Source organism: Idiotropiscis lumnitzeri, chromosome 1 (genome assembly GCF_059441095.1).
Source record: "Idiotropiscis lumnitzeri isolate Australia: NSW breed Sydney's pygmy pipehorse chromosome 1, RoL_Ilum_1.0, whole genome shotgun sequence".
Taxonomy (NCBI): Eukaryota; Metazoa; Chordata; class Actinopteri; order Syngnathiformes; family Syngnathidae; genus Idiotropiscis; species Idiotropiscis lumnitzeri.
The window spans coordinates 17105613-17120125 of record NC_142391.1 but is presented as its reverse complement, the minus strand read 5'-3'; the positions used below and the strand labels follow the sequence as shown (position 1 = coordinate 17120125).

The window sequence follows — 14513 nt, the reverse complement described above, 5'->3', positions numbered from 1 at the left end:
TCATCTTTGTCTTTAGTTTCTTACTTTGAGATTTGAACATTTCTTGGCGCGTTTACTCCAAACTGTATCATCTGTTAAATCTATGCTCGAAACAGTTTGAAAGGCCAGTTTGAAAAGGAATATTCACCCTACTGTCAAAGATAGATGTTTTTTGTGCACGTACCTTTTAATTTACTGCTCTGTGTGTTATGTTGATATACATTTGCTTTTGAATCCAATAAAGCTCATGATTTCATCCTGAGTTGTTGAAGAATTTCCTGTATATATGTCTATATATATAAATATATATATATATATATATATATATATATATACATATATATATACACATACATATATCAGTGGTTGGCAGTCAAGGCATACAAGGCCTTCTCTGCTCTTCACATTGATGTTATATTATCCTGTGTTGAATTTTTAGGCTAGAGTTTTTATCCAATCAGAATTCAGCTAGCTCGTGTTGTCGGGCAGATTTCATAATACCCGTAGCACACGCTATTCGTCCGAGGCCTTCAGATACAATCGGGTGTCTGTTCTGTGTGAGCAAGGGGGCTTTTACAGTTGAAAGACAGTTGCGATAGCCAATCAGATCATGAGTTGATCACAGTAAGGCCTTACGTTGAAGGTGATAAACGCGTCTTGTGATTGGCTACTCACTTGTGAGGGGGCAGTGCTATGAGGAATAAACACACCAGAATGTTGTAACTGGCAAAAATCTAAAATATATTCTTGCTTTTTTATACCACAAAGGAGCAGAAGTGTGGATTTAATTGCAGATACACTTGCACGACCATTTTCATGACTTTCCACTGATTTAAGAGGTGAAGCAGTGTTGGACAGTAGCGACATAAGCAAGGCCGTAGTGACGCTGTTTCCAGCATTGTATAGCTTAAGTAGGAAAACTACTTTCACAATGACTGTGCTAGAGCATTCACAGGATTTAAATTTTCCCATTTACTGGAGCGGTATGGATTATGGAAAGCGGGCAACTAGATACAATGGCAGGGGAAGGTGCACGGGTATGCAGTCGACCGCCGTTATTCAAGTACCATGTCCCGTTATCACAACAATCGCCAGCTGGTCATCATTACTCAGCAACCATAACAAAAAAGGCAGTGGTGTCCAAACTATGGCCAGGGGACCAATTGCAGCCCGCCGTCCATATTCTAGCGGCCCTCAGCATATATAAAAAATTACTTTTAATACCGCCTGCAACCTTCGAGGGTCCGAGTATTGAAAAAGATTATAGCCCTGAATACTTCAACCCAGGAATCATACTGTGGATGCGACTAAACTGTATGCTTGTTAGTACGTCACCTTGCACGTAGGAGAGGGCTTCACCCTTTCTGACACCAAACAAAACAGAATGGGGTTAGTAAAAACACACACACAAGAGCACCCCGACACACGCACACATTCCTGTAAATATCCCAAAAGTTTGTAAATAGTTTATTAAATGTGAAAAAATGTTCCTGTCGGCACACTTCACAACCCATGAATAACACATTTTTATTTTTTTAAGAAGGGAAGGACTGTTGAGATGTCACTCAACCCAAAAATATCTGCCTCCAAATCACTCTTGTGGAGAAAATACAAGTTTGTTTTCTCCCTATTTTGACCGACCGAGATTGCAAGATGAGTCTATAGGCTCGAAATCGGCTAGGACCCTTGGTGTTGTCTTTTCGGAAAACGAACAGCGATGAATGTTAATGACTGTCAACAGCACAGAAATAAAATTCACATTTAATTGGATTTTTAGTAAGTTTCAATATTATCACTGTCACAACATTGCATTTCTCGTTCCGATGTGTATTGAACTTCTTCAAATGCAAAAACCCACCTCCTTAAGGTACATTTAATGTGGTCACGCTATATTGCAGTGTTCTGTTAAAAACATTTTCTATCAGGGAAATTTGCTATATCGCAGAAATAATCAGTTCATTGCAATATATATTTTTTTAATTTTACTTCTTATAGGTCACGGCACACTCCTCAGCTTGACGGAGGAATCCAGCCTACTGTGACCTGGCAAGCGGGGGAGGTGACAGACGCTGGCCGGCTGGCATTCAAGGTGGGGTGAGAAGAGAAACACCTCGCCTTTACCAGATGAGCCGTGCATTTGATTGATTTGGAATTTGTTAAGCCTTGTATTGCCTTTAACATTACAGATAAATTCCCCATCAAATTCTTTAAAATCCAGAAATCAGAATGTGGTATGATCAACAAAACTCGATCAAAGTACTTTGTCTCACACTGTGCCCAGATATCTTAAAATCTATAATGTCTTTTTAACTAATGCAGTGTAACCACATCAGCAAGTTTCACACAGTCTCATTAGAATTCCCCAAACACACACCAGAGGAGCAGTTAATATGATTTCCATTTTCCTAAATGCCCAAAATGCGGATCGTAAAGCCCTTTTGTGTGGCACAGACACGCTGTATTGTTAATACCCCGTGACCCGCAATGCAACCTAAGCTCTTTCTCAAATGATTTTCTGAAATCTTTATGAGCCAACGAACTCTTTTAATTCGTTCAGAAATTCTCTAGCCCTATTTACAAGTCACCACAAGTCATATTTCTTAATCCAATGTACTTAGTGAATAAAGTTCAAATTATCTTTATTGGTTGACTTTGAATATCTGTCTTTTGGTAAAAGGCAATCCAAAGATTATTGTTAAAATCATTTATAGACCGCCATGACAAAAAAACTAATTCATGGAGGAATTCGATGAAATGCTGCCACTAATATGTACTGACTATGATCTTGTTATAAATGGAGACTTTAACATTTATGTTGACAGCAATTTGGATAAAAATACCAAATAATTTCACAAGTTCAGAAAAACACTGTGTCTATAAAAAAAAAACATATAAATAAGAATACAAGCAACGTTGATGAAAATCAGGACTGTGTCGGCAACCGTGAATGCGGTGACTATTGATGCTCCTCAGGAAAGTGGAGAAAAACTAAACTCCACATTCATTTTGACCTCAGTTTGTAAAAAACAAGACAACACCACTTTTCTGATGTCATTAGCAAAAAACCTCAACAATACTCTATTTGCTGAGGTGGACAAACTCACAAAGTGTCATGGTCCGTTTCCGTCATGTCATGTTTTGTTTACGTCGGCTCAACGGGCGTGGGGGCGTTTCCTTCTAGCGCGTGTCCTGTCGTGTCGTTGGCTGGAGAGACGCGCCCACCAGCCACGCACCAGCTACTCGTTGACTCCTTGATTACCTCGCTGCTGGAGAGACGCGCCCACCTGCCACGCACCTGTTTCTAATTGACTATACTGATCACCTCGCTATTTAAACAGCCCGCGCTGACTACTCGGCGTCGGTGCATTGCCCTTTTTTTTGGATGTCACTGGCACTCTTTGTTCCTCGTTCATGCTCAGTGCTCATTGTTCCTTGTCATTGTCGCTTATCCCTGGCTCCTGTCCCTGTTTCCGAGTCAAGTTTTGTTCTGTCCAGTCGCGTTTTGTTCATCTTCGTTATTTTGCACTTTGATACGTTTGTTTCTCCTGGAACCTTGTTGCCCTATTATTTCATTAATTAAATTCCCTTTAAGTTACCCTTGCCTGGCTTCCCTGCATTCGGGTCCTCCTCTACCTCCACCCGCCAATCCTTAACACAAAGTCTTCCAAATCAAGTTGGGTCAGTAGTCCTCTTAACAGAAAAATGCAATACATTTTTGAACAAGCTGAAAAACATAAACCAGACTGAAAGGTTGCATACTACATACAGACCCAGGAGAAATGCTTTTATCTCCAGTAGACTTGGGTCTTTTTACTGAACTCTCTCAAAAGAGCATTAAGCAGTTGCAGCTCATGTTCTGACCATAACAATAAGATCATAACATATTTGTCATGATTTGTATTTTTTGCTTTTGCTTTAGTATTTAGTTTCATGTTTTTCCTTGTTTCGTGATTGTCTTGTGCTCTGATTGTGTCCACCTGTGCTTGTCATCTCGCTCCCTAGTATGAACCAATCAGCTCCCTCATACCCTTTGTGTCTTGTCCAGGTGCTCCTGGTTGTCTCGTTACTGTGTTTGTATTTAGTTCCCTGGTTGCTTTCTCTTCTTGTTGGTCCATTGTCATTTTTTCATGTCGCTGTTGCTGTCCTTGTTGTTGTCCCAGTCACTTGCTATTCATGTCAAGGGTCCTGTCTCCTATTAATTGTCTGTCATCCGGTTCTTAGAGTTTTTCACTTATTTAGTATTTAGTTCTTTTCTAGTCCTTGTTTTGTTGATCCTTGCTATTTTGCTTTTTTATCTTTTTGTTGCTCCCAGTGCCTTGCTTGACTTTTTTTATTTTTCAATTAAACACCATTTTAGTTACCCAATCCTTGCTTCCCTGCGTTTGGGTCCTCCTCAACCTCCACATCACCACAAATCCTGACAATATGTTACCTGTCCTAAAGTCTTTACGCTGGCTCCCAATTAGCTGTAGAATATACTTTTAAAGTTATACTACTGGTCTATAAATCACTGACTAGTTTGGGTCCTGAATTCATTAAATAAATGCTGATTGAATATAAGCCCAGTTGCAGTCTGAGATTTGCAGACTTGGATCAATTAGTGGAGCCCAAAGTTCAAAGTAAACATGTTGAAGCTGGGTTTAGCAGTTATGCTGCATGTGAATGGAATAAGATGCCAGCAAAAGTGTAGTTTGCCACAAGTGCAAATCCATGTTAAAAACTTTGCTCTTTTCTCAAACCTTTGATTAAGGTCCTCCAAGCAATTTCATGGTTTTTATTTTATTAACCCACTTATTTTTTTAAGTTTTCTATTCATTTGTTTATGTTGTCATTCTACGTTATTTTAGTAATTTTTGTAAACCAGCTTTGTTTTCTCCGCTTTTTTTTCTGAATGTCACTAACTCTTGTATTTAGTACTCCATGTAATATTTACCACTCCATTTTGAATTATTTGCATTCCACTAAAACAAAACCGTTTTAGGACCCCTAAAGTTACTGTAAAGATGCCACCAAGCCTGAGGTCAGGCAGGGGTACACAGAGCATTTCATCCCTGTTAGCGACATTGTAGCTACATACGAGGATTTCACCGATAATATAAATCTGAAATATTGCTGTTCACAACTGCATCATTTTGCTGGTGCTGGTGGAATAGACTGTGAGTCAGGCCCTCTTATCCAACATCAGGGATCACAGACCTCACATATTCGTCTGAACAGAAAAGCATTACCACAGATGAATTCCAAAATCTGGGAGCTAGTGTTCCAGGAAGAGCAAATATTATTTTACTCTAAAAATTTCTGCAAATGCCTTGTTGAGTAGCTCAAGCGGTTTGATGTCCCAATAATTTTGTCTGTATGAGGTGAGTCTCAAATTACGATGCACCATTTATAGTCAAAGCCATGGAAAAAGCCTTTCTAAGGGGCATTGAGTCTGACAGGTTTTCACATTAATTAAACTTCCAATTTCAAGCCGAATATATTGGCCGCTGCTCGTCTTGTCTGACTTTCTGGTAAGCTATCAAAGTCTATATTCGATCACTCCCAGAGGGACAACCCTGCAGGCGCTCAACACCTACCTGACACTTTTGAACGAAATCAACCCAATTTCCTCGGCAGATTGCATTTTATCTTTTCACAAACTGTCCCACTCATTGTCATCCATTTTTTCCCCCCCTGAGGTACGGCACCTACTTGCCACCGCCTACTCGAACCCCTTATCTGTTTTTCTTCCTACTGAAAGTAAATTTGAAACAAGCAAGGATCATTTCAATGTCACGCCAGCTTTGTCCCTGGGATAAAAGGAGACAATAAGCCCTGCAGTGACAGCAGTAAATGGTGCCAATTTTCCTCACAGAAAGGGTGATGGATAGAATGAGAAGGGGAAGAGTCTGGGCCGATGGCTTAAGACGCTAATCCAACTTTGTATATCCGAATGTTGGGTTTTGCTGAGTTTTTGACCCACTCTGTGATTTGTATCATTTAATCGGGCTACACAAAACTACAATGGCATGTAAGAGGATTAGATTAAGTATGGCGAATTTTAGTGAAGTTGAACTTGTTTTGTTTTATGGGGATGAAACATGTATGGATTCCACCCCATGCATTATCCGAGCTACTTAATCTCACGAGGGTCGTGGGCAGCTGGAGCTGGAGCCGTCTTCGTGCTGTAGGCTTCGAACTTGTTGCCAGCCAATCGCAGGGCACATGTAGACAAACAAACATTCACACTCACAATCACACCTAGGGACAATTTAGTGTTTAATCAACATACTATGCATGTCTTTGGATTGTGGGATGAAACCAGAGTACCCGGAGAAAACCCACACAGGCAAGGGGAGAACATTTCAAATCCACACAAGAAGGCTGCAGGCCCAAATTGACCACCATATTTATGGATGGATTATTATTTTATTTTTTTTTTGGCACTTGGATTGTGCACTTCAAGTGTTTTTTGGCTTTTTCAATACATCGTAAAGCCATAAGACATGTTTTGCAATATTAGAGGCAAAAAAATAACCTTCCCAGAGACAGTGAACTAATAAAATGTCTAATGATATTTAAAAATATGTCGCCACAGCTGTTGGTAAAGGGACGCTCCAGTGTCGTTAACATTGGCACTTTTCAAAGCTTTGCATGTAAAAAGGACGTCAGTACTAAAATACCCTCCCCCAAAAGACTCTGTAGTGATTTTACAAGATTTTTTGATGAGATGAGATTTGCGGCAAATTGGCTAGTTATTGGCTTATTTTTTTTCCGGTTTCAGTGTCTACGTCACTGCAGGGAGACAAGCAAGGTAATATTGCACGTTTAAAACGGTGCCGGATTGCCACCAAATTGCAAACGCACATTACTACTCGTGTCCACTTGAACCTGTGAAAGTATAAATTATAAAATGTGATCACCTCCACAAAATCAAAAAACACCGTGCCGTCCACTTACACAGGCTGAAGCGGACAAGTGCAAGAATACGTACACATTTAGCTAAACTGAAGCTGTGTCAACTCTCAAGAGGCAGACGCGGCTGACAGTGAGCAGCCTGCAGGCAGGTATGGATCTTGATGACGATAACTAATTTCAGTTTCTTGATCAAAAAATATATAAACTGAGCTTGTTAGTGAAAAATAGGCTATTGTCCTACTTTAAGTACCACATGAAATACTGTTGGATCAAGATATTTTACTGCACAGCGGGAAACTACCAATCCAATCATCAAGCTAGTTACTATAAAAAAATTGATCATAATAAAAAAAAATTGGAGTGCTTTCGACAAAATTAGACACTTTGTGGAATTGGCACGGAGAATGCTCTATCGGATAATTAAATGTTTGTTGCCCCTTTCTAATTCCTGCTGCCATTTGACACCACAGTTAATTATACCAACACAAGCTGACAGAAGTCTAATTAGACTACAAAGTCTAAAAATTGGACAAATGCAACACCATGCGAGCCCTAGAAAAATCTAGCCTGGATATTATTAATTAGTTTGAAAACAACGTGTACCAATTTGGCCATGACCGATAAATGACCACGACAAGCCACTTGTCTTATCAGGTTAGACAATATCCTTTCCAAGCTATATAGACGGCTTCATACTCAGAGGCGTTGTCCTTCTCAAAGCTACTTAATGAGGAAGCAATGCATGCATTTTGACACATAGTTTAGCAAGAAAGCATGAAAGAATATTTCTGCACAGTACTCACAGTGATCGTAACTTGTTTGGTCGACTCAAGTATCCAGACACATATTGGTCATATCAAAGTAGGAAGCAGATTTGTTTGCTTGTCTTGGTCAAAGTCAAACGTGTCTTTGCCGGGTCACCTGAAAGAGAAAAAGGTCGTGGGAGAAAATAATAAGAATTTCAATTCGCTTTCTCAGGGCATCTTATCAAGTAACAAAACAATTATAAGGGACCTAAAAACCTGAAACTATGACTTGATGGTTGAAAACTGTTTTTGGTTTGTTCATTTTTTTTCATGCATTTTTTTTTGTTGTATTTGTGTCACATAATGATAGGATGGGAGGACGTTTCATTTTATTTATTTTTATTTTTTACTTATTTTTTTTTTTTTTTGAAGAAGGCCAAAGCTGCTCCCACATTAAAATGTGGGCCATGCGTGTCCTCACAGAGCACAATGCTGAGCCACACCATGATCCGGGATAAAAGCACACCGACTCAGAGGCACTGGGCGGATTTATTATGTTGATTTTGGTCAAAAATAATTTCCAACGGAAGCAACCAAGGAAAATAAATAACGGCATTTTTTGAGAATCTCCCCACAAAAAGTCTTCACTTTGTGAATAATGCTCTTTTCTGCTAAGAATAAGGCTCTAGTTTAAGTCTGCCTCAGCCAGACGTCTGTCTCTGCTAAAGCTGACAGCTGGGGTAAAACAGTGAAACACAGAAAATCCCGCTGACAGGAAAGGAGCCACAGTCTCATACTGGTGGACAACAGAGTCCAAATTAAACCGTGTCAATGCGAAGGCACATAAGAACTACTCTGGCATGAAGAAAAAAACAGTAGATTGCTTGCTCCATGAAAACCAACTATTCTTTGCGTTTCCTTAGTTATTAAAAATTCTGTGTTACTCCCGAGACCTTTCGAAAAGAGTCATTCAAGTTAGAAGGGAAATTTACAAATGCACCATAACTAGGACGTTCCTTCAGTGCAGCGTAGAATTGTAACAAGTGTTGCTTTTCTCTTATTTTATGGCAGCACTGAGGAGAAAATCCACTTTAAAGTGAAGATTTCATTCTGTCCAAAATGTGACCACTTATTTTTTTATACACATTTTCTCAAACTGGAAGTAGATAAGATTACCTACTTTATATGTGTCAGATTTAGAGGGTTTATTATTGTGCCATCACATACGTCATGTGAAATCACAAGTTATCGCAAGTGAAGTCCTGTGATAAATTAAATCCCAAATCAAGACATTTTATTAATACAAACTAATCTGCTGTAAAGTCAAGACAATACACTCCTACTCAACACACCTTTAGGAGAAAAATTCAATAATAATATCAGCGCATCAATTAAATATATTTAGACTTCAAATGAGTCACCTTTTCCTTTTTTTAAATGACATCAAGAGTACACTTTTTGGACGTTTGCATATCTCAGTGACTGTAGTCATTTGCAAAAAAATGATTATATGATAGTTGTATGAGATATTTGAAAAGGTCCTCGGGGCACGGCAAATGCTTTGATTGTAACTGGAAAAATAGTGTGCAATTTTTCAATATTATTTTCGATATTTATTTAGAAAACAACATTTGCTACATGCCCAAGATATGACTGTTTTCGAGAGTACAACGCTTGTTGCTGAGTTTTCTTTTCCAGTGGTCTACAAAGAGTTTGTGTTTTAACAACAATAAACAAACAATATGAATGAATTTATTTCCTGACCAGGAGAATGAGTTCAATGGTGGTGAAGAACACCGCGGAAGGGAGGAGGGAGTGAAATTTGAATCCTACCAGCACTGCTCTTTTGAAGTAATAAATCTTCCATTACAGTCCCACAATTGGAAAAATCCCAGTGACGACAAATTATCAGTATTTTTATCACCTTTGGCTCGTCACTCCGATATCGTCTCCCAGAAATCCTAGCGAGAGACTCAGATAGCATTGTGAGGTGTTCCTGAGCCACAGAGATTTCCTGATTCCTTTGGTTATATTGGCTAGCCTTTGCCAAGTCCACCTCAGTGTCCGTCTTGGATACACAAGATGCTTAATAGGATTCCAGAGGCTGCATATGCCGCATTTCTCCTGGCACTTAAACGATTGCCCAAACCGCCTGATGCTGGACTTCACATATTGAGTGCAAAGAGGCATGAAGCTGTAAAAGTTGAACCAGGATTCAGACAGTTACAATTTCACACTATGTAATTGAGACGTAGCCGTTGGCGTACAAGTCACACACTGTAGTTCATCAATGGCTGTCACTCTAGATTATGGTCAGTGTGATGGAGTGAAACATGGCGCATAGTAGATAAGGATTTTCCGAACTGTGCAAGAACACAATGTTCCCGTATTCCTTTTTCACACCTTGTAATCCATCCACATGGATATAAGAACGTCTGCAGGCTGTGTAAAACACGCTGAATGTTATGCAGAGAACATCGCACAAATGTTGAGGTGTGCTCACCTTTTTTCACACAATACGCATCAGACATGCACAACTGTTACCTACACACTTAGATACGAAGCTCGCTCTCTCTCTCTCTCCAGAAATCGACTTCAATTTGGGATTAAAATTACAATTCACAACTTTCTATGAGAACAGTGCGCTATAATCCACTGGAATTTGATTTGATTTAATCTCGGCACATTAGGTTTGGAGCACAAAATGGATTTGAAAAGAGGAATGTGTCTGAATAATTGAATATTGAAATAACGTGTGATTGCTTTCTGACGATTTAACATCTGTTCTAAAATGTTTATTTTTCTTTTCACTGTATGTTGTGTATTTTCGGAAAAAAATTACATTCATGAAATGCGCAATACAAATAAAGTTGTATTGTATTGTATGCACTCTAAAAAAATACTGGGTTGTTTTATCCAGCGGGTTAGTGAGATGTTGAACCGATTTCAACTACTTAATACATTAACAATAATAAGCTCGGGAGAAGCTGGATAACGAGCCAAATATGCTTTAATTAAAAAAAACAACAATCTGCAATATTTATCTGTCATTTTTTTAATATGCATGGTTTTGAGCTCCTGCAATTCAAATCTAAAGCACGGAAACTGTGAGGCAAACGTGCAAACCACTTGTGCATCATGCTGCAGAGATAGATGAATAGGGAAACTAGTTTTGTTAGCTTCATATTTTTTTTTTCAAACCTTTCCACATCACTACTGTTTATTATGACAAGTGAAATGTACAATAAAAGGAGTTAACGTCAATCCTTTCATTGCTTCCATCCCAGTACACACACATATACGCACGCGCACGGGCACGTCCAATTAATTTTTGCATGGCAAAAAAATATATCTATATTTTTTTTTTCCCTGGTAACAATTTTAACAGATGATGTTGGAAACATGGCATTCAAAGCCTAGAAATTGTGGGCATGGTGTTAACCTGGTAGCTCCTCATAAGGTAACAAGGAGTCCGGATGGGTCTGACAGATCACACATTTATTTGTAAATGTCACCATTCATTCCCTTCATGTCACTTTCCAAATTGACCGAACTAAAACCAACACGTATTCGGCCAGCCCTGATCTAATTTTTATCCACTCTACTACAAGAAAGCTTTTTTTGGCTAATTGGTCAAGAGCAGGTGGTCGAGGACTCGATTGCACCATCTACCCACATTATAAATGTAATCCTGCAAAATAATCCACATTTTTAATCAATGTACTTGGAATCTTATGGTTTTTTTTGTTTTGTTTTTTTATTACAGTTACATTTTTTTACATCCTGAAAACATAGGACATGTGTTCTGTGACTTCAAAATCCCAGTCACATTTAAGGGAACTGTATTAAATTGAGTTCTTTATAGCCTACCTGTTATCTTTGGGCACACACATGCACACTCATGAAAATGAACTTCCTCGAAAACAAAGGGCCGGTGTTGCGTGTGCCTCTCAATATATACACTTAGCCAGCAGTGTACATTTATCATGACCAGTGGTATGGGCTGATATTTGTGCCACTAGAAACTGAATATTTGAATTGAAGACTGGATATTTGTATTGAAGACTGAATATTTGAATTGAAGACTGGATATTTGAATTGAAGACTGGATATTTGAATAATTAATAATTCAATAATTCCGTTTTCAATTCAATAATTCAGTTTTTAATTCAAATATCCAGTCTTCAATTCAAATATCCAGTCTTCAATTCAAATATTCAGTTTCTAGTGGCACCAATATCAGCCCATACAGTGGAGACACTTTGCTCCCATGGCCCAAATTCTCACCCCAAATATATGTCATGAAGTGTATTAAAAATAATATTTTAGAGGCATGCAAATAATAGCGTTTTCACTGGATTTCCCACTGCTGTGGGTGAATTTAACTATCCGACTCCGATGGAAAACCTTTAGTTAAGCATGGAAGAAACTACCATCCCCCACCTGAACCCCGTCCAACGAACCTTTTCACCAACATTAGTAATGGCTGCCATGCTCTTTTGGACAACTAGTCCAACTGAAGAACTTATAAATCATAAAAAAAAAAAGTCTCCTCCATTTGAAGCCGGTGCTGCTGCAAATGGGAGAGCGTTCGTACATGTTTAATTTTTCCATTCTTTTGGGAAGGACCTCTGTCTATACAGTGTAACAGTGGAATGCCCCTCATTAGTCTGAGGTGCACTTCTAAAAGATAACATTTAATATGCAGCAAGGGCTGACTTTGTCTTGCCTTTCACAACTATCTGAGCTGGGGACAGGACATGCATATTCTAATTTTATCATTATCATGCCTACTAGTGGAGCAACTTAAATCATCAGATCATCAAAAGACTGGTGTAATGTTCCTCTCAATCAGATCCAATCTCGCTCTGCAAACAGACCCATTGTGATAACATAACGGGCGGCTCTATATACCTTGACTCTATCCATCAAAAAGGATTTGCACATGGCACAGGCTGCAAATGAGTTGTCGCCAAGGTTGGTGGTCAGAGGACATGCTATTCGCATCCCCCCAAGTTTGCTTTGTTTTGATTTGGAGCAAGTGCGAGGTATGGTTTGAGCATGGCTATTTAAATGTCAATGATGGATGAAAAGCTCCTCATTGCGAACTAGCAATTAATTCAAATCAATTGAGGTGATGAACTAATTTCATTTGTCAAAATCATCTTTTGCCGGAAGTGTTCTGCGTCCTCTGAAAACAAAACAAAAAAATCCCCGAAACAAAGCGACAAATCACTCTCAAAACATCGTTGTGGAGTAGTGAAGTCGACTTATTGACAGTTTTGTCCAACCCCTAAAAAAAGCCTGCACTAAGCGTCGCTCCACAGTTTGACTTCTGCACCAGTGCTGTTGCTATCCTGAGAGGAGATGATAAAGTATTAATTTGAAGATCCTTCAAAACTCTCGGACCTGGAAATGCAAGCAAACTGTGGACTTTAATGCTGCTTGGTGGAAATGCTAAAGTAGCGCAAGACAAAATCAAGGTAAAGTGCTACCTCGACTTACAAGAGCCCAGATTTTCAATATATTGTTTTTTTTTTTCTTGCACTGATTCTCCCCCCGTTCCAGCTTGGTGAAAAAAAAAAATGGCTCTATTAAGATCCAACCTCTTAATGGGACCTCAGTTCACTAATGAATGAGTATGAGTGAATGAGTGGGTTCACAAACGTCCTGACATCCATGCGGGATGTTGACTTATGCGTTCTCACGCAGCATAAACATCATTTGTCGCATTTGTTTTTTTTCTGCTGTAATTAAACCCTCAGTATGGCTCCCATGAAAGAGATTTCACAAAAAAAACAAAAAAACCCACCTCACCACCCGAATTATGAGTGTCGTTGGGTGCTGCTATCAGTTAGTTCACCAAGCTTTTGTGGATGTCATCCAAAAAGTATTAATGATGCTTCACCTCGTCAATGCGTCGTGTGGCAGCAGTGTGCCAAATTCGCCATCTCTTCTATTGACATTCAGTGGAAATCAGCGGTGTTTTATTGACTTTTTTCCTTCTTTTCCTGTAAATGGAAGTGACACAGAGGTTCTGTTTCTCTTTTGCTTTCGCGGGATTGACATTTCAATTAAATGTGTGCATGTGGGACAGCGATGCGTGAACCATTGCGGATGCACGAAACAGATAGCGACTTGATCCCTGATGTTGTATGAATAGAAGCGCATCTGTGGTTCGCATTGCAGTTCAACGAGATTCGCAGATGCGCAATGCAGAAAATATAACAGCATCTTAAGAGGAATAACTCTCAAAGGGTATCAGCTCAGTGTATTCAGATTTAGGTCTGGACATTAATACAAACTTTATACTGACTATGTAGAGGATATTACTCCGCTGACGGGTGCTGATTTATGTGTTTTCTGCTAAAACTAATATTCCTGGTTCTGTTGAAGTTAGCACTTTTTGTTGTTTCCTTATTTATTTCACTTCGGGCACCTTTGCTATCTTATAGTTGTTTTGGGTGTGCGTGTCTTCATATAGGACAATTTAGACCAGGAAAAGGCAACTGACGGTCTGTGGAGCCTTGATGGCACTTGATTAATTTTTGCTCATAAAAATGTTTACTGTAGCAGTTTTAAGCTGGAATAATAGTGTTCACAAGTGATGGGAAAATGACGCTTCAAATTTGCTTCATGAAACAGTTGTTGTATTTGAGTCCGCTAGATGGCACTGTTGGTTTAAATAAAGGGTTTAAAAAAATGGCAAGTCAGTGTGCTTTCAGCCCAATATTGAACAGAGAGTGGCATCTATAGGAGTCCAAAAATACTACAACAGGTTCACGAAGCAGATTTGAAGCTTCATTTACCCATCACTAGTGTTCACCACTAGATGAAAGACATCATTCAAGCATGCCTTGAAACCCAAGACTGTGCTTCAGCATCAAAGCT

At 39.1% G+C, this 14513-nt stretch overlaps 1 protein-coding gene across 2 annotated transcripts in view; it reads right to left on the bottom strand.

Moving 5' to 3' along the window:
* Positions 1-14513, bottom strand: part of LOC148343448 (leucine-rich repeat and fibronectin type-III domain-containing protein 2) — a 140322-nt gene that overhangs the window by 52815 nt on the left and 72994 nt on the right. For both annotated transcript variants that reach the window (XM_088293715.1, XM_088293800.1), the window contains one exon: positions 7680-7797. The gene's annotated coding sequence lies outside the window, so the exon portion shown is untranslated. The remainder of the gene's footprint in view (positions 1-7679; positions 7798-14513) is intronic.